This window comes from Phyllobates terribilis, unplaced genomic scaffold (genome assembly GCF_046119375.1).
Source record: "Phyllobates terribilis strain yellow unplaced genomic scaffold, ASM4611937v1 Scaffold_1__5_contigs__length_1240528914, whole genome shotgun sequence".
Classification (NCBI taxonomy): Eukaryota; Metazoa; Chordata; class Amphibia; order Anura; family Dendrobatidae; genus Phyllobates; species Phyllobates terribilis.
In genome coordinates, this window is record NW_027362761.1 from 396,618,934 (window position 1) to 396,639,046 (window position 20,113).

The 20,113-nt window shown below is 39.9% G+C and overlaps 1 long non-coding RNA gene across 1 annotated transcript in view; it reads right to left on the minus strand.

Moving 5' to 3' along the window:
- Positions 1–380: 380 nt before the first annotated feature.
- Positions 381–20,113, minus strand: part of LOC141264492 (uncharacterized) — a 146,084-nt gene continuing 126,351 nt past the window's right edge. Inside the window, exon 3 of the long non-coding RNA XR_012319970.1 lies at positions 381–2,259. This is a non-coding gene — a long non-coding RNA (uncharacterized lncRNA). The remainder of the gene's footprint in view (positions 2,260–20,113) is intronic.

Genomic DNA, 20,113 nt, shown 5'->3' on the forward strand with positions numbered 1-20,113 from the left:
TTCAGGATCCAGGGTAAAAAGTATCCCAGTTCATGTAACATTAATCACTTTGCCAGTGTTCAGCTGAGGTCATTGCCACATTCCTAACAGTATTAAGTAAAGTCAAGATTAATCACGTACTTTAAACCCTGCAAAGAAAGCATGTGAGGCGGATCTGAAATTAGACATTTGCTAAAAGACAGCACTGTAACAAAATATGTTAACGTTGTTAAAGAAAGCTATCACTGAGGTATTGTTTCCTTTGTACAGAGCCCAGCTAAGCAACTGAATGCTACTGCTTGAGGCATATCAGTCAAGCATTTCTCAATGTGAGATTATTAAAAAGCATGTGCCTGGAAATGTGACTAAAGAGTATTACTATGTTAAGCCTCTCTACAGACACCAATAGGCTGCCACAGATCCTATTAAGAAAAAGAAAAATAGCTAATAAAACAACAATAAAGGAAAATAGCTAAGGAAAGTAAACTTTCCAGTTGAGGCAAACATAATAAAAAGTAATGGAGTGGTAACTACGACAAGATATAAATGTGTAATAATAAAAAAAAATGTGATTTATGGCTAAAGGTTTAGATGAGTCTACATAAAACACTCAAAATGATAATAAATTGAGCTCAGCCTATAAGAAACAAAGATGCACAAGGAAAAGCCAGTACTGAGATTCACATAGACAAAGCCAGAAATGTCGCTGGGCATTCTTTCAACAATGGAAAAGTTTTCGTTCTGACTGTTCCTGCAGGTTTGTCTCCAACTGTGTTGTCTTCTTATTTATAAATCTTCAGACAGGGGGGCACATATATCATCAGTGCGTCCCTTGATGCACCCCAGGACACAATACGCAAATATACACTTTCCAATATTGAAATTGAAACAACTAAGAAGGAACGGTTGTGGAATTCCAGGTGAACTAAAAGCTTGATGTTACAATGATTTGGTTGTGGAACCAGTGGTGCGACCATTTCTCCAAAGTGTTCCAGCAGCAATTTTTCAACATGAGAAGGCCAAGATGCATGTTGTTTATGATACTGTAAGCAGCCTGTGTATCCTAAATGTGCTACCATGGCCTGCAGTGTTTCCGGATTTGTCTCCTATTGAGCACAACTGGGACACCATTGGTCGGCAACTGCAAAAGGAGCTGCCACCAGCAGATCTTGATGATTTGCGTGCCCAAGTGCAATCACCATGACAGAAAAGTCATCAGAGAACCATTGCTAACATCGTTGGTAGCATGCCAAGGCATGTAAGTGGAGTATTTCTGCGTGTGGTATTCATGCTCAATTTTGAATAAATCGAAATGTTTTGAAAATTTACTTACAATGTTTCACCTTTGCATATCATTAATATGTCTATTGATCCTGCATTTGAATATCATTTACATGTCTATTTATCCTGTGATTTCCATACTTTCATGGCTTTTCCTTCTTTGTGTTGCAATTTCAATGTTGAGGAGTGTATTTTAATTAAATTGCACACTAGCTGCAAACATAAACAGTAAAATATGTCTATTCATAAAAGTGTACAACCTATTCATGCTGGGAATATTTTTTGTTTTGATTTTTTTTCTTCACTTAGAAATAAAATATCTAGATGAGTGTTGATGATGTAATGTGACAACAGTTCTACTCCTGGGATTATGGTGTGGACTAATATAATGTACGGCTGCTGGATCCCTCAATTTTTTATTCCAAGTACAATAACGGCTCGTCTAAATAGATTTCTTGGTGGAACCAGTGATACAACCGTGTCTCCAAAGTTTCCCAGGAGCTTTTTCAACACGACAAAGCCAAGTCACATGTTGCTCATGCTACTGTGAGTAGCCAGTGTGGCCTAAACTTGCTACCAAAATTTGCAGTATTTTTGAACTTGTCTAATAATAAGTACAAGTGAGATGTCATCTGTTAGCAATAGCAAAGGAAGTTGCCAGCAGTGGATCTTGATGATTTGCACTCCGAGTGCATTCAGCGTGGAAGAACAGAGACAGAGAGATAGAGAGATTTTCAAGCTCCAAATTTCTGGTAAAAATTGATTTCTATTCGGTCCACGTTCAGGTTCATGTTCGGGTACAGTTCTGGTACTTGAACCGAACTTCATCAAACAAGATGAACCAGGACTTCCATGGGTCTGCTCATCCCTACTATTGATCTTGTATTTGTATATCATTTACATTTCTATTGATCCCGTGATTTCAATAATTCCATGGCTTTTCCTTCTTGTCGTAATTTCAATGATAAGGAGTGTATTTTACTTCAAATTGCAGACTACCTGTAAATATAAAAGATAAAATATATACATTTATGAAAGTGTACAACTTATTCAAACTGGGAATATATTGTAGTTTCATTTTTTTTCCTGATTTAAAAATAAAATATCAGATTAGCCAAACATAAGCCTTCTGGCTCATGTATTGATCTGTGCTCTTCAAATATATACTTAATCCTGCTGAGTTCTGCTCAGTCTCTGCATGAGGTTATAGCCATAGTACATATCTTAAGGTTTACCTTATAAATAAATGAGTGCATGTATTTGTTAGGTTGATAGATCATAAATGCAACAATAATAACAACACTATTAATAATATAAATCATAATTTACAACATATGCTGCTGCTCTATGCAAACAGATAGACTGAGAACCTTAAAATAGGACTATTGGTGACACTTGAGGTCAGAATTGCAAATACTAAATAAAACTATGCTAATCTATTTCATATATTTATAGGTTTTCCATCTATTACTATATAAATATCATGTTTGTTACCCGAAGCCAGAATAATGCAACTGATCTCACATTCTTTCAGGTTCACCTAGTCTTTGAAAAGTATCCTCATAGACTGTAAGTCTGTAACTGTTAACAAAGGCTTACTGATGAAAAATAGTGAATTTACTTGGGTAACTTTTAGGCTTCCTTCAAATATATGTCTTTCCAGTATGTGAGGCATCCGTTTTCTCATGTATCAGAAACACGTATTGACACATACTCATTAAAATCTATAATGATGTAGACATGTCCATGTGACTCACACAGAGACATGTCCATTTTTTAGACTGATAAATGATAGAATAGATAGATAGATAGATAGATAGATAGATAGATAGATAGATAGATAGATAGATAGATGATAGACCCGGAGAGTGACTCAGAACATCGGAAGAGCGGTAACGTTACTGATGTCACCGCTCTTCAGAGTTGCTGGGTCTCGCATAGAGCAAAGTAACCTGGAAGTGGTTGTAGCAAAAGCCTATGGAGCGTAAGAATGAGGCTTCATAGGTTTTGGACGTCAAATTTGGTGGACTATGTCAAATTCAACGGACTACATAGGACCTGCATGGGATTTTTATATTTTTTTAATAAATTGGTGAACCAGGGAAAGTGTCTAGGAATGTTTATTTCAATAAAGTATTTTTTGTGTGTTTTTCCTTTTTATTACTTGGTTAGTAATGGGGTTATCTGATATACACCTTCCCATTACTACCACCAGGGCTTGATGTCAGATGTGTTTTTGGACACTTCAAAGCTGATATCAACTCCAAGCATCATTACCACGATTGCCAAAGCACCAGAGCATCAGAAAGAACCAAAGCGAAGCACCAGGACTGGAACATCTCATGTGATGCTCCACATCTGGGGCGGCTGAAAGCTGGTATTTTTAGGCTGGAAAGGGCCCCATAACCATGGACCTTCCAAGCCTGTTAATATTTTCCCTCAGCTGTCTGCTTTACCTTTGCTGGTTACAAAAGATGGGGAGACCGCAATACATTTTTTTTTCAATTATTTATTAGCTTAATAGAAAGCTAGACTATAAGCTACACATGCAAGGCACTAAAGGGTGCAATTTTATAATGTGTCACGGGGTTGTGAAATTATATATCTGCTGGATATCTATTAATTTATCTATCTACCTATCTTTGCACATCTTTAACACAGTAATTTCTTGAATGCATTTTATTCCAGTATGTGTCACATGGATGGCAAATGGATGGCACAAGGATGGTACACACATACACATTAATGGAACATGAATGGTATATACGTATATATATATATATATATATATGTACATACGGATAGCTAACAGAAAAAACACACGGATAGTAAAAACGGACCATCTCACACGTACATTTTTCAGCAGATGTATTAAGGTGTCCTTATGAGAATGGGTTGTCTAAAATATTAAATTAAATATTGACATTAAACAACCACCAGATCTTTGTATACCTCCTGCCCATAATTAGTGACCATCAAATTGCCAACATCAAATAATTAGCAGTCAAAATAACCATAAAGCAAATTAAAAGCAAATCTTGTCATTTTAGTCTTCTGGGGCCTATCTTTATCTGTGTTCTATACCAGTGAGCTAAAAATCAATCTAATAAGTCACTAAAGCTGCACAATAATACATAAAAAGGAACAAAAAAAATTGAATGGTGTCAACTTCCCAAATTATTTAAACATGATACAAAAGATAACAATATGCTAAACACAATTATCACACATAACAATAGTTGTCTTGTGTAATTTCTAAGGAAGATTTTTTGCAAATTTGTTGCTTTAATATTTATTTTATAATTTATTTATCATTTCTTGGTATTATAAAGCTTGTAAATACTGATGGGATCCTGTGAGATCAAAAAATCTTTGTTCAAGGCTTGTTAAGGTTTTCTTGATTTCACAGGATTGGATATGGTTATTACATGTAGTCATCAAACAGGTGGGTGGCACACCCAGTGATTAGAGTTAGTTTTAGAAGAGTGCTAGTTCCTCTGGAGCCAGCCTCTGAGCTCCTGTAGACCAATAGTAGACAGAATGAAGGAACTGCACACCTACAAGCCCTTGGAGATGCTTCAAATAGGATTTAATGTGAGTATTTCATATCCATTGTTTACATCACAGAAAGTATAGTATTATGAAACGTTTCAGGTGAAGACCCTTCATCAGACATATAGGCTATGTTCACGGCATATAGGTCAAGGGGATTCAGGGTGCAGGGTGAGATTCCCCCAGGGACAACTAGTATCCAGCTGTATCAAGGCCCGTATTAAGACATTGTAGGCCTTGATACAGCTGGATCCTGGTTGTACCTCTTTGGGGGAATCCCACCATGCAAGATAGATCACTTTGCGCTATAAGCAGTGAACATAGCCTATATTTCTGATGAAGCGTTTTCACCCAAAACATTATTGGATACTGTATTTACCGCAGTGCAACCAATGGATACGGAATACTGACAATAAATCCTATTTGAAGCATCTCCAAGTGCCTTTAGGTGTGCAGTTCCTTTACGCTGTCTACTATGAATATGGCTATTGTCTCAAAAGTTATCCTACATAAAGCTAGAATGTGCTATAAAAGTATTAACGTGGACTTAAGGTTGCTATTGAAAATGTAATCCACACATGTACACTTCCTAACATTTTTACCAATACCATACAGTTTAGTTGGATATATCATACCTACCCAATATTAGGATAATTCAGGATAATTTCTAAATCTGGTAAGCAAATTGCCTCTTCAGAGAAAAAGAGGACTTGTACTCTATAGCGCCACCTATTGGAAGCAGCAATCCTACAAGTCACAATCAACCCTTTAACGACTCATGCAATAGTGATGTAATAATTCAGTAATTACCACTTGAGTCATGGTTTGACACCCAAACAGGGTAATATTTGCATTAATATTCATGTGCTTATAAGGGTTTCACAAGGTTCTCCAATTTCCTCCCACACTTCAAATATATTTTAGTTTGTTTAGCCTTCTATGGAAAAGTCCCTGATGTGTGTGGGTGTTTCCACACATGCTAAAAGGAAATACTGTGAGTTCTTTTGGGGACAAGAATATAGTCTATGCGATCTTTCTTTATATAATAAGGGTAATATATACACTTTTACTTTGATACACATAGAAGCAAAGACTATTTTCTTCCACTTTTATTTGTAGATGTGAACTATTTCTCACCTCCTTGTCAAGTAACAGCTATGTTTGCCACGATCAAACTTTACATCTGAATAATATATTACAGTATCTTGCCCACCAGCATAGAAAAAGAGAAACTACAGCTTCCAAATATCTGGGGAAAGTTCAAGAAAACTCAGGTCTTCTCAGATGTTCCTTCAATACTCACAGATAATTAAAAACATATGCACATCTGTATTCAATAGGTGTAGAAAAACATATAAGGCAGAAATGTTTTATATAATTGTTAAGACATTATGTGATTCATGAAGTGATAAGTGCTGCATCCAGAATGTGACATTCAATAAATTCCAAAGGAGTCCTAGAAACTGGTTTAGTGATTAAGGTGTGTTTACACTGTGCTCTTTAGCTGACTTCAAGCAGATGCATTAGCAGAAATAACCTTTGACAGTAAACTAAAGTGGCACATTCATAATTCATTTAGTTACACTGTGCATGTGAAGTGGTATAAACTGCCTGGATTTCTCATCTCCGCTGCTTAGTTATATAGTGACTACTTATTTTCTCTATAACAGGGCTGTATTTATGAATCCTACAGGAAACATTTCCAGCCTTCCAGTAACATACTACATGCTAGCAGGACGAAAGATATTTGATATAGACCATGCTGTACATTTTTCTTTCTAAACTAACAGCATGGAACTGATCACTAGGGAAATAGACCAAAGGTAATTGTTTGCCCTGTGCTACATACAACATCTAAAATTTCACTTTGCTTATGAGAAGGAATCACTTTATGTATGGAAGACCCTCAATAATAACTTCTTATAAAATATGGAAGGCACCCATTAGGACAATTAGAAAAATGTTGTAGATGTCACTTGGGGCTTGATTACCAGGGAAGTAGGTATAGTATAGCAGTAGGTGATGTGCCCTATATTAGTGATGTTCCCTATGCTAGTACTTAGTTGCTAGAAGATGGCAAGTACTTTGAGAAGAAAGGGCAGCTAAAAATAAGCTAAATGTGAGTTCATAAAAAAAAATCTGCATATGTAGAGTCATGTTTAGTCACCTGATGAAAAAGAAAAAGAAGGATGGGTATGTTTGACTTTAGGCTATATATATATATATATATATATATATATATACAGTGGAAACCAGAAGTTTACATACACTATATAAAAAGACACATATTCATGTTTTTCTCAATATCTGACATGAAATCAGAGTAAACCTTTCCCATTTTAAGTCAATTAGGACTACCATAATTTTTAATATTTTCCAAATGCAAGAATAATGAGAGAAAGAATGTTTTAAGGCATTTTTATTACTTAATGCAAAGACAAAAGTTTACACACAATAAGATTACTATGCCTTTAAACAATTCTGGACTGCCCATATGATGATGTCATGTGCTTGGAAGCTTATGTTTTTAGGCAACATCTGAGTTAATTAGATAAACACCTGTGTATGTATTTTAATGCACACCTGAAACACATTATTTCTTTCTGTATCATCATGGGAAAGTCTAAAGAAATCAGACAAGATATCAGGAAGAGAATTGTGGACTTGAACAAGTCTGGCTCATCTTTGGGTACAATTTTTAAGATACCTGAAGGTGCCTCGTTCATCTGTACAAACAATTATACATAAGTACAAACAAGATGGGAATGTCCAGCCATCATACTGCTAAGGAAGGAGACGGGTTCCGTGTCCCAGAGATGAACGTGCTTTTGTCTGACATGTGCATGTCAACCCAAGGACAAAAGCAAAAGACCTTGTGAAGATGATGGCGGAAACTGGTAAAATTGTGTCAATATCCACAGTGAAACAATTACTGAAAGGCAACTCTACCAGGAAGAAGCCATTACTCCAAAAGAAACTTAAAAAGCCAGATTAATGCTTGCAAATGCACACAGGAACAAAGACCTTAATGTTTGGACACATGTCCTGTGGTCTGATAAAACTAACATTTGACTTTTTGGGCATAATGACCATAGTTACATTTGGAGGAAAAAGGGAGAAGCTTGGAAGCCTAAGAGCACCATCCCAACTGAGAAACACAGAGGTGGCCGCATCATGTTGTTGGGTTGTTTTGCTGCAGGATGGACTTCAGAAAATAAGATTGTGGCAATACTGAAGCAACATCTCAAGAAATCAGCCAGGAAGTAAAAGCTTAGGTGGAAATGGGTCTTCTAAATGGACAATGATCCGAAGCATACTGCCAAAATGGTAACAAAGTGGCTTAAGGATAACAAAGTCAATGTTTTGGAGTGGCCATCACAAAGCCCTGATCTCAATCCTACTGAAAATGTATGGGCAAACCTGAAAAGACAGGTGCAAGCAAGGCGACCTACAAACCTGGATCAGTTACACCAGTTTTGCCAGGAGGAATGGGCCCAAATTCCGACCAACTATCGTGAGAAGCTTGTGGAAGGATATCCTAAACGTTTAACTCAAGTCATTCAGTTTAAGGGCAATGGTAGCAAATACTAATGAAATGTATGTCAACTTTTGACTTTGCAGTAAGTAATAAAAAAGTCTTAAACATTCTCTCTCTCATTATTTTGGCATTTGGCAAATATTCTAAATTATGGTAATCCTAACTGACCAAAAACGGGAAAGGTTTATTCTGATTTCATGTCAAATATTGAGAAAAACATGCTTGTGTCTTTTTATATAGTGTATGTAAGCTTCTGGTTTCAACTGTATATGTATATATACAGTGCATTCTGAAAGTATTTGGCCCCCTTGAACTTTTCTACCTTTTGGCACATTTATGGCTTCAAACATATAGATAAAAAATTCTAATTTTTTTGGGAAGGTACAACAACAAGTGGGACACAATCGTGAAGTGGAACGAAATTTATTGGATATTTTAAACTCACTACAGAAGTTCAGTGAGGATCTCTGAATGATCCAATGTTGTCCTAAATGACTATGTGTAATCAAATCTCTGTATAAATGCACCTGCTCTGTGATAGTCTCATGGCTCTGTTTCAAGTGCGGAGATCATCATGAAGACCAAGGAACACACCAGGCAGGTCCGAGATACTGTTGTGGCGAAGTTTAAAGCTAGATTTGGATGAAAAAGATTTCCCAAGTTTTAAACATCTCAAGGAGCACTATGCAAGTGATCATATTGAAATGGAAAGAGTATCAGACCACTGCAAATCTACCAAGACCCGGCCGTCCCTCTAAACTTTCATCACGAACAAGGAAAAGACTGATCAGAGATGCAGCCAAAAGGCCCATGATCACTCTGGATGAACTGCAGAGCTCTACAGCTGAGGTGGGAGAGTCAGTCCATAGGACAACAATCAGTCGTACACTGCACATATCTGGCCTTTATGGAATAGTGGCAAGAAGAAGGCCATTTCTCAAAGATATCCATAAAAAGTCTTGTTTGAAGTTTGCCACAAGCCACCTGGGAGACACACCAAACATGTGGAATAAGGTGCTCTGGTCAGATGAAACCAAAATCGCATTATTTTGCAACAATGCAAAATGATACAGCTCATCACCCTCAAAACACCATCCCCACTGTCAAACATGGTGGTGGCAGCATCATGGTTTGGGCCTGCTTTTCTTTAGCAGGGACAGGGAAGATGGTTAAAATTGATGGGAAGATGGACAGAGACAAATACAGGACCATTCTGAAAGATAACCTGTTGGTGTCTGCTAAAGACCTGAGACTAGGACGGAGATTTATCTTCCAAAAAAACAATGATTCCAAACATAAAGCAAAATCTACAATGGAATGGTTCAAAAATAAACGTATCCAGGTGCTAGAATGGCCAAGTTAAAGTCCAGACCTGAATCCAATCGAGAATCTGTGGAAAGAGCTGAAAACTGCTGTTCACAAACGCCCTCCATCCAACCTCAATGAGCTCGAGCTGTTTTGCAAGGAAGAATGGGCAAGAATTTCAGCCTCTCGATGTGCAAAACTGATAGAGACATACTCCAAGCAACTTGCAGCTGTAATCGCAGAAAAAGGTAGCGCTACAAAGAATTAACTCAAGGGGGCCGAATAATATTGCACGCCCCACTTTTCAGTTTTAAATTTGTTAAAAAAGTTTAAAATATCCAATTAATTTCGTTCCACTTCACGATTGTGTTCCACTTGTTGATTCTTCCCAAAAAAAATAGAATTTTATATCTTTATGTTTGAAGCCAGAAATGTGGCAAAAGATAGAAAAGTTCAAGGGGGCCAAATACTTTCACAATGCACTGTATGTATGTATATATATATATTTATATATATATATATACAGTACAGACCAAAAGTTTGGACACACCTTCTCATTTAAATTTTTTTCTGTATTTTCATGACTTTGAAAATTGTACATTCACACTGAAAGCATCAAAACTATGAATTAACACATGTGGAATTGTATACTTTACAAAAAAGCGTGAAAAAACTGAAAATATGTCTTATATTCTAGGTTCTTCAAAGTAGCCACCTTTTGCTTTGATAACTGCTTTGCACACTCTTGGCTTTCTCTTGATAAGCTTCAAGAGGTAGTCACCGGAAATGGTCTTCCAACAATCTTGAAGGAGTTCCCAGAGATTCTTAGCACTTGTTGGCCCTTTTTCCTTCACTCTGCTGTCCAGCTCACCCCAAACCATCTCGATTGGGTTCAGGTCTGGTGACTGTGGAGGCCAGGTCATCTGGCGTAGCACCCCATCACTCTCCTTCTTGGTCAAATAGCCCTTACACAGCCTGTCCTGTTGAAAAATAAATGATGGTCCAACTAAACGTAAACCGGATGGAATAGCATGCCGCTGCAAGATGCTGTGGTAGCCATGCTGATTCAGTATGCCTTCAATTTTGAATAAATCCCCAACAGTGTCACCAGCAAAGCACCCTCCACACCATCACACCTCCTCCTCCATGTTTCACGGAGGGAACCAGGCATGTAGAGTCCATCCGTTCACCTTTTCTTCGTCGCACAAAGACACGGTGGTTGGAACAAAAGATCTCAAATTTGGACACATCAGACCAAAGCACAGATTTCCACTGGTCTAATGTCCATTCCTTGTGTTCTTTAGCCCAAACAAGTCTCTTCTGCTTGTTGCCTGTCCTTAGCTGTGGTTTCCTAGCAGCTATTTTACCATGAAGGCCTGCTGAGGAAAGTCTCCTCTTAACAGTTGTTGTAGAGATGTGTCTGCAGCTAGAACTCTGTATGGCATTGACCTGGTCTCTAATCTGAGCTGCTGTTAACCTGCGATTTCTGAGGCTGGTGACTCGGATAAACTTATCCTCAGAAGCAGAGGTGACTCTTGGTCTTCCTTTCCTGGGGCGGTCCTCATGTGAGCCAGTTTCTTTGTAGCGCTTGATGGTTTTTGCAACTGCACTTGGGGACACTTTCAAAGTTTGCCCAATTTTTCGGACTGACTGACCTTCATTTCTTAAAGTAATGATGGCCACTCGTTTTTCTTTACTTAGCTGCTTTTTTCTTGCCATAATACAAATTCTAACAGTCTATTCAGTAGGACTATCAGATGTGTATCCACCGGACTTCTGCACAACACAACTGATAGTCCCAACCCCATTTATAAGGCAAGAAATCCCGCTTATTAAACCTGACAGGACACACCTGTGAAGTGAAAACCATTTCCGGTGACTACCTCTTGAAGCTCATCAAGAGAATGCCAAGAGTGTGCAAAGCCGTCATCGAAGCAAAAGGTGGCTACTTTGAAGAACCTAGAATATAAGACATATTTTCAGTTGTTTCGCACTTTTTTGTTAAGTATATAATTCCACATGTGTTAATTCATAGTTTTGATGCCTTCAGTGTGAATGTACAATTTTCATAGTCATGAAAATACAGAAAAATCTTTAAATGAGAAGGTGTGTCCAAACTTTTGGTCTGTACTGTATATGTATCCACACACAGATATATATATATATATATCTGTAGCCAAGAAGTGTCTGGCAGAAGCTTATGTATATGGAATGTGTATGACAACCTTTAATGAAACTTATCACAAGAAAAAAGCTATGAACCTGTAAATATGGGGTTAATCTGCAGGCTAATAGCTTTCTGAGCCTGCCCAGTGCCAGCATTTAGACCCCCGGTAGGAAAATAACTTTATTCCTCCTGGTAGCGTCAGTCACTGCTTTCGCGCCGTCGGGGATCCAATCACTGCTCTGTGTATAGAGAGCGGCAGTACCCGTGTCCCCAGCACTAACAGACAGCAGCTCAGGATTAGACCTGGTTATCAGTCAGTGCGGCAGACGCGAATACAGCCGCCGCTTTCTATACACAAGAGCATTGACTGAACTTGAAAGGAGGCTCATCCGTGATTTAAACTGGAATGCTACCAGGAGGAATAAAGTTCATTTCCTCCCAGCAGAGAGGGTCTAAGTGCCGGCGCCGGGCAGGTTCAGAAAACTATTAACTTGCAGATTAACTTCTATGTACAGGTTAATAGCATTTTTTCGTGTGACAGGTTTCCTTTAAATGATGCCCCACTCCAATTTTTGTGTACAGAAAAATTAGGTAGAAAAGGTCAGCTCACCCACTATGAAAGATCTGTGCATAGGAAACTTGCAGTGCTGGAGGGAAAAATGAGGAAGAAAACAATCCCTGCATACAGGTCTGTAATTCCCGATCTCCGGACTTCTGACTTTTTTAAAGATATATTTTTTTTCAATAAAGTGTTGTTTTTTTTTGAAGATCCTGAATGCTGGAATTTTTTTTTTCCTCAATTTTATGTGAACTGTCCTTATGTTGTTTTAATACATAGATCCTGGCACCAGATATGAAATATAAAAGATCTATTTCCAAATGTCATTATTGAACATTGCCTCCAAGATTTTACCAAACATAAAAATAACTTGCTAAACCCTATGAGGTTTAATAATTCCCAGTACAAGTTATAAGTGGAGGAAAAATCATAAATAGATGAAAAGTCATCATATTTATGAAGTCCAGAGATTACAGAACTGATGGAACTAGATAAGAAGTAAACTGAGCATTGCAACATCTCTGTAGAATGAAACCTTACATACCTAATTATAAAGTAAAATGAAAGGAATGTGCCAATGGCTACATCTACAATCTCTTAAATCTCATGCCGATGTAACTGCATTCCTATCTATGCCCAAGGATACATTTATATTAATGTACTGATTCACTTTAATGTATTCATTGAACTCTGTAACGTGTATAAATTTATGAAACACTACACTTATACAATCAGAGTAAGCGCAACCTGAAAAATTCAGTAATCTTCAGGCACTGCAAATATTTAAATAATATTTAACTTTTGATCTCAGTTCCTAAAGTTTAATAATTTCATGAGGTTTACAACTGAACAAATATATTTCCATCATTACAAAAGTGATAATAAAATAATTATAACATGGAAAAGTTGGTTTCTTCCAATAACTTACATTGTGATAACTTCTAATTTCAACAGTTTATTTTTGAGCCAAAAAGCCTACTTATGAATAATAAATAGGCAATCCCACCCAAGTCCAGCCTACTTAAAATATATAAAAAAAACACTACTGTTAATAGTAGATTGACCAGTAGGATGAACTCATATATATTGCTGTGCAATAGTGACTGTCAAAACCGTCACAGAGGCTTCAGCAGCTAGAACATTTCAGAGAAGGGCAAACTCTATAGAGTAATTTGTTTGTTAGTAAAAGTTCCTGAAAACCAACCTAACAAGAAACTCAAACAGATGGTGTTTAACTGAATCCTCCCATGAGAATGTATGATAATATAGCATTAATTGTAATTGTGACAGATGCTCTTTCAGAAATGATAGAAAGCAACAAATAATGTATTGGTTCATCAAATAAAATATGTAATTAAATATTATCTGCTACATTTATGTAAGTATTTTTTTTTCACAAAGTTTGGAAACTGACATTTATATGCATACCATTGATTATAACTGGATTTTATTTTTGAAAAATTGGTCTAAACATATATGTTGTTACAGCAGAAACAAAGTATTCCTGTCTGATGTAAACATCAGGCATCATGTCTCAGGCCAATTTAAAAAAAAGGCCCTCAGAACCTGCTGTGAATGGGGGCTTCCTGTCTCTCCCCCAAAATATGATGTCAAGTGAGATAAGGGTTGGGTAGTTTGAATCTTAATGTCTAACCACTTTGTTCTTCAAGAGATAAGCTGATTCCAGAGGTCTCTAGGTATCTGGTAGTGACTTTTTTACTCTCTATTTTTGATAACGCATGAGTGTTATGATTTGCAACATGGACTAAGGAAAGATAAGGGAAAACTGTCCCTACAGTAAAACTAAGGTGAATCCCTATGATGTGTCGGGCTGCCTGTTCCTAGCGAACAGACCCGCCTTAGTCCTCGGCTAGTCTGAACAAAGACCTATAGCATTAGGGGAGGAGTCCCTAAAAGAACTAAGGACTGGAACAAAAAATGTGACACCTCCTAAACAGAGAAGTTGTTGCAGAACACAAAAAGACAAATAGACAAAAAGGTACTAGAGGTCCCAGAAGGACCAAACGAACTGACAGAGAAAGGCACAGAAGCACCTGGCTAGAGAAACAGTCAAACACTGAAGTCCAGCACAGCCAAAAGGGCGGAGCTGGAATATAAAGGCAGATGGTCACTTTACCGCAAAACACAAGATGGAAAAAACAAACAGGAGGGTTCTAACAGTACCCCCTCTTTTATGAGGATCCCCGGATCCTCCAGGCCCAGGCCTATCTGGAAAACTCTTGTGGAAAGCTTTAACAAGCCTAGGAGCAGAGACATAATCCGTCCTTACCCAGGAGTTGTCTTTGGGACCGAAACCCTTCCAGAAGACAAGATACTGTAATCTCCCTCTATGCCATCTAGAATTCAAGACCCGAGAAATTTCATGTTTGCCGTCTTCCACCACATGAGGAACTGAGACAGTTACAGTGGCATCCCTATCTGATACATCAGCCTTTTTCAACAAGGAAACATGAAACACAGGATTCACAGGAAGTAGGGACATCCCACCTAACAGCAGACAGGTTAACAACCTGAAGCACTTTAAATGGACCCACAAACTTAGGACCCAGTTTTTAGAGGGAATCCTCAACCACAGGTCCTTTGAGGACAACCAAACCATGTCACCCACAGTAAACAAAACCTCCTTACGCTTCCTGTCAAAATACTTCTTGGACTTCTTGTTAGCCTCTGGAAGGTTGCAACGTACATTAGTCCAAACTCTCCCAAATCACAGGAAAAATTCTCCTTCTCCGGCACCGCTGACCCCAATTTGGAGAACGAACCAAAAGACGGAGGTCTCCCAGTGCAACAAAAAAAAGGAGAACACCCAGCAGAGGAGGATGTATGATTGTTAAGAGCAAATTGTTAAGACCACACCTCTTGATTGTCTGCCACAAAACAACGCAAAAACTTTTCAGCATTCTGGTTCTTTCTTTCAGTCTGTCCATTAGACTCAGGATGATACTCAGACGAAAATGACAAATGGACTCCCAACCTGTCACAAAAAGCACACCAAAAGCGAGCCACAAACTGAGTTCCTCTATCAGAAACAATATCAGTGGGAATGCCATGGAGCTTGACAATCTCCTTAGCGAGTGTCTTGGCGCAGGGCAACTTAATGAATTGAACCAAATGACACATCTTACTAAAACGGTCCATGACCACCCAGATGACAGTAAAACCCTCGGACACAGGAAGATCAGTAATAAAATCCATTGTGAGATTCTTCCAAGGCGCACTAGGAACCTCCAGAGGGCAAAGCAACCCCGCAGCAGGAGTATGTGAAGCCTTTAACCTAGCACACACAGTACACTGACGCACCCACTTGATGACTTCCTTCTGCCATCCAGGCCACCAAAAACTGTGACTGATAAGTCTCTCAGTCTGCAAAATTCCTGGATGACCTGCCAACCGAGACTCATGACACTCCACAAACAAATCTCTCCTGGGGAGTGTTAGATGGAGCATCATCTTGAGCTTTCAGAATCCCATTCTCCAAAATGGAGTCCAATGCTGCCACCACAACTCCTTTCTGTAAAATGCTCTCCCCCTCCTCGGCGCTGACCGTAGGAGAGAAGCTGCAAGATAAAGTGTTACGCTCGCGCCAGGACTGACTGGCGTGAGCGTGATTAGGGATCCGACTGTACCATGAACCGAGGAGTGCCTGGAGGGGCGTAATTAAGTATCAACCCGATCCGACCAAGATCGCACGGTGGCTCAGTCGACTCCGTGAACCAGGGAGGAACCGAGCAGAGGGACCAGGTGCTACTCCAGGTCAGACCCCGGTCACAGCTGTTGACCCAAAATGGGAAATACAGGAACAGGCAGGTTAGACTGGCATGTATACAGGTGGGTACTGGCAAGCATGACTGGTATGCAGACAGGTGGATACTGACAGGCACAGCTGGTATGCAGACAGGTGGTCACTGGCAGGCACGGCTGGCATGCAGACAGGTGGGCACAGGCAGGCACAGCTGACATGCAGAGAGGTGGGTACTGGCAGGTAGGAGTGCAGGAAGGATAGGGACCAGTACAGACTGGGATACAGGAACAGAGCCGCAGGTGCGGTAGACAAGTAGAGCGGAGCAAAATCTACAGATGCGGTGAACATGCAAAGCAGAGCAAAACCAGCAGATGCGGTGAACAAGCAAAGCAGAGCAAAACCTCAGATGCGGTGAACAAGCAAGGCAGAGCAAAACCTGCAGATGCGGTGAACAAGCAAAGCAGAGCAGACCAAAACACGCAGAAGCGGTGAACAAGCAAGGCAGAGCAAAACCCGCAGATGCGGTGAACAAGCAAAGCAGAGCAAAACCCACAGATGCGGTGAACAAGTAAAGCCACAGATGCGGTGAACAAGCAAAGCAGAGCAAAACCTGCAGATGTGGTGAACCAGCAAAGCAGAGCAAAACTGCAGATCCGGTGAACAAGCAAAGCAGAGCAAAACCCGCACATGGGGTGAACCAGCAAAGCAGAGCAAAACCTGCAGATGCGGTGAACAAGCAAAGCAGAGCAAAACCGCAGATGCGGTGAACAAGCAGAGCAGAGCAAAACTGCAAATGCGGTTAAAAAGCAAAGCAGAGCAAAACCCACAGATGCGGTGAACAAGCAAAGCAGAGCAAAATCCACAGATGCGGTGAACAAGCAAAGCAGAGCAAAATCCACCGATGCGGTAAACAGGACAGGTCTCTGTTCACATGGAACAGACTGGAGAACACAAGAAGATAGCTGGAACACAGGAGTTAGATACAGAGGCAGGGAAACAGAACAAGTAGAACCAGATACACACAAGGTACTTGCAATGAAGTAGCGAGTGGACGCAAAACTCACAAACAGAAGTACAGAGACAACGAGTTGGAGTTAGGTGCAGGTTCAGATACTGCAGGAAAATGGAAAGGTACAGACATAGAGACAAACAGGTAACGGACTAGGACACTGTTCAGACAGGATCTGAACCAGGAACAAGATACAGGAACGAGCCTGGGAACTCAGCCCCCAGGGTGGCAGAAACTGACTAGAAGTCACAGGTACAGGTAGAGGCCCTGAGTACTCAGCCCCCAGGGTGGCAGAAACAGACAGGACAGGACCTGAGTCAAACTGAGTGAAAGTGTTGCTCAGGCGCCTCCTACTGAGTGGAGGGGGTTTAAGTATCCAGTGACTCACAGCAATAGGCTGGGGATGCATTAGGACTGTGCACACAGTAGCTATAAGAAACAAGCAGAAAGCCACGCCGACACCCTAAGCAATCAGACAAGAGACATGGACACAACAGGTAATGGAGCAAAGAGTGCAGCATGGACTGACAGGTAAGATTGCGGTCTTGCATGGTGGGAGGTGGTGGACCATGCAAGCATGCCGCCAGAGATGTTACATAATGCATCGACTTTAACATTCTTAGTACCAGGGATATAGGTAACAGAAAAATGAAACCGAGAAAAAAAAAGTGCCCACCTAGCTTAACGGGCATTCAAGTGCTTGGCAGCATCCAGATAGATCAAATTCGTATGATCTGTGAAAATCTGAATAGGAAATCTAGCGTCTTCCAAAAAAAGAAGCCAATGTTCAAACACGAGTTTAATAGCCAGCAACTCCCGATTTCCAACATCATAATTCAGTTCGGTTTCCGAAAATTTTTTCGAAAAGAAGGCATAAGGATTTACTCCATCCTTGTTCTCCTGAGACAAAACTGCCCCGACCCCCACCGATGAAGCATCGACCTCGACCAAAAAGGCTTGGTCTCATCAGGCTGCATAAGGATAGGGGCAGAACTGAATCTCTCTTTGAGATACTCAAACGCTTCCATGGCCTCAGTAGTCCACTGGACCGTATTCGCACCTTTCCTGGTGAGATCGGTCAGAGGCTTAACAATTACAGAAAAATTCTTAATGAATTTCCTATAATAATTGGCAAAATCCAAAAATCTCAATATAGATTTCAAACCAATAGGCATGGGCCATTCCTACACAGCCTGAACCTTCACCGGGTCCATCTCAAAGCCCTCGCTGGAGACAATGTAGCCCAAAAAAACTAATTTTCTGCACAGCGAACTCACGTTTCTCCAGCTTAGCAAAAAGTGAATTATCAATTAATAACTGCAAGACTTCACGTATAATCAAAATGTCATCCAAATACACAACCACATTCTTATCAATCAAAGGTCTCAGGATGTCATTAATAAGGTTCTGAAAAAATGCAGGTGCATTGGTAAGACCAAAAGGCATCACCAGATTCTCAAAATGACCTACCGGAGTGTTAAAAGCAGTTTTCCATTCATCACCCTCCTTCACTCGTAACAAATTGTATGCCCCCGGAGATCAATTTTAGAGAACCACTTGGCCCCCACCAACTAATTAAGCAAGTCAGGAATTAACGGCAATGGGTAGGAATTGCGTATGGTAATCTTATTAATTTCTCGAAAATCCAGACATGGACGTAAACCCCCGTCCTTTTTTTTAGCAAAGAAAAATCCAACTGCCACAGACGACTTAGAAGGTCTAATGTGACCAGCAGCCAGGCTAGTCTGTATGTACTCCTCCAAGGCCTTTTTTTCACGGATCGTCAAATTAAACAAGCGATTCTTGGGAAGAGTAGCTCCAGGAACAAACTCAATGGCGCAATCATAATCCCTATGAGGAGGTAAAACTTGTGACTCCTCCTCTGAAAAAACCCTCCAAAAATCTTAAATAGGTACAGGTAATTCCCCTTTTTCCACAGCCGCAATGCGACCATTACAACATTTATCATAGCACTTCGGAATCCAAGACTTAATCACATTAGTAGACCAGTCCAGCAAAGGATTGTGTAGTTTTAACCAAGGCAATCCTAGAACGACCGGAGAGAGTAAATTATCTAATACAAGCAAGTCCAAAATTTCTTGGTGAACTCCATTGATAGTGAGGGGAAATGCAGCAACCTTGTGAGTAATACATTTCAAGGGAGTGTTATCAATTGCAATCACAGAAATAGTTCTTTGTAAATGTTTTTCCCAGCAATATGCGCTCCTGAAGGATGATGATGGAACTTGATATTTGGATTCAAAGATAATTTTTATTTCAAACTAAAATACAACCGGTTTCGACTTCTTTGAGTCTTCCTCAGGTATATCAAGTTCCTTCATCATCCTTCAGCAGCACGTGACCCTTCCACTGACGTCACATCAAGTGAGGCGTGACTTAGCACTGGGGTCCCCGCGTTGGCTGCTGGGTTGTGGGTGGGGTTACCCTGCACGTCACACCCAGCATCCACCGAGTGCTTTCCCAATGTATGGGGAGAAGAAGAGCGCGCGGTGGATGCTGGGTGTGATGCGCAGGTAACCCCACCCACAACCCAACAGCCACCGTGGAACTCAGAAGAGGGACCCCTGGCTGCATCTGGAATCAGGACGTCACATCAGCGGATGTCAGAGTTGCCTGCAGCCGGGGTGTGATGCCTGTGAGCGGCCAGTGATAGCGCCGCTCACAGGCAAAAACAGCAGAGGGAGGTAATTAGAAAGAAGCTTCTTTCAGCATAAAAACACATTGGGCTACTTTGAATAGTAGTGGACAACCCCTTTAAATAAAAGGCAATGCCGTATTAATTGATACCCTGGTTCTCGCTTTTCTAATTGAAGAAGGTTTATATGACAGTAATTTTCTTTTGCATACAGAAATCAAGAAGGAAGACTGTAGAACATGCTGCAATCTACTGATAAATGCAGTGTATCTATAATATCAAATCAACTGTTTTCTTTTTTAGC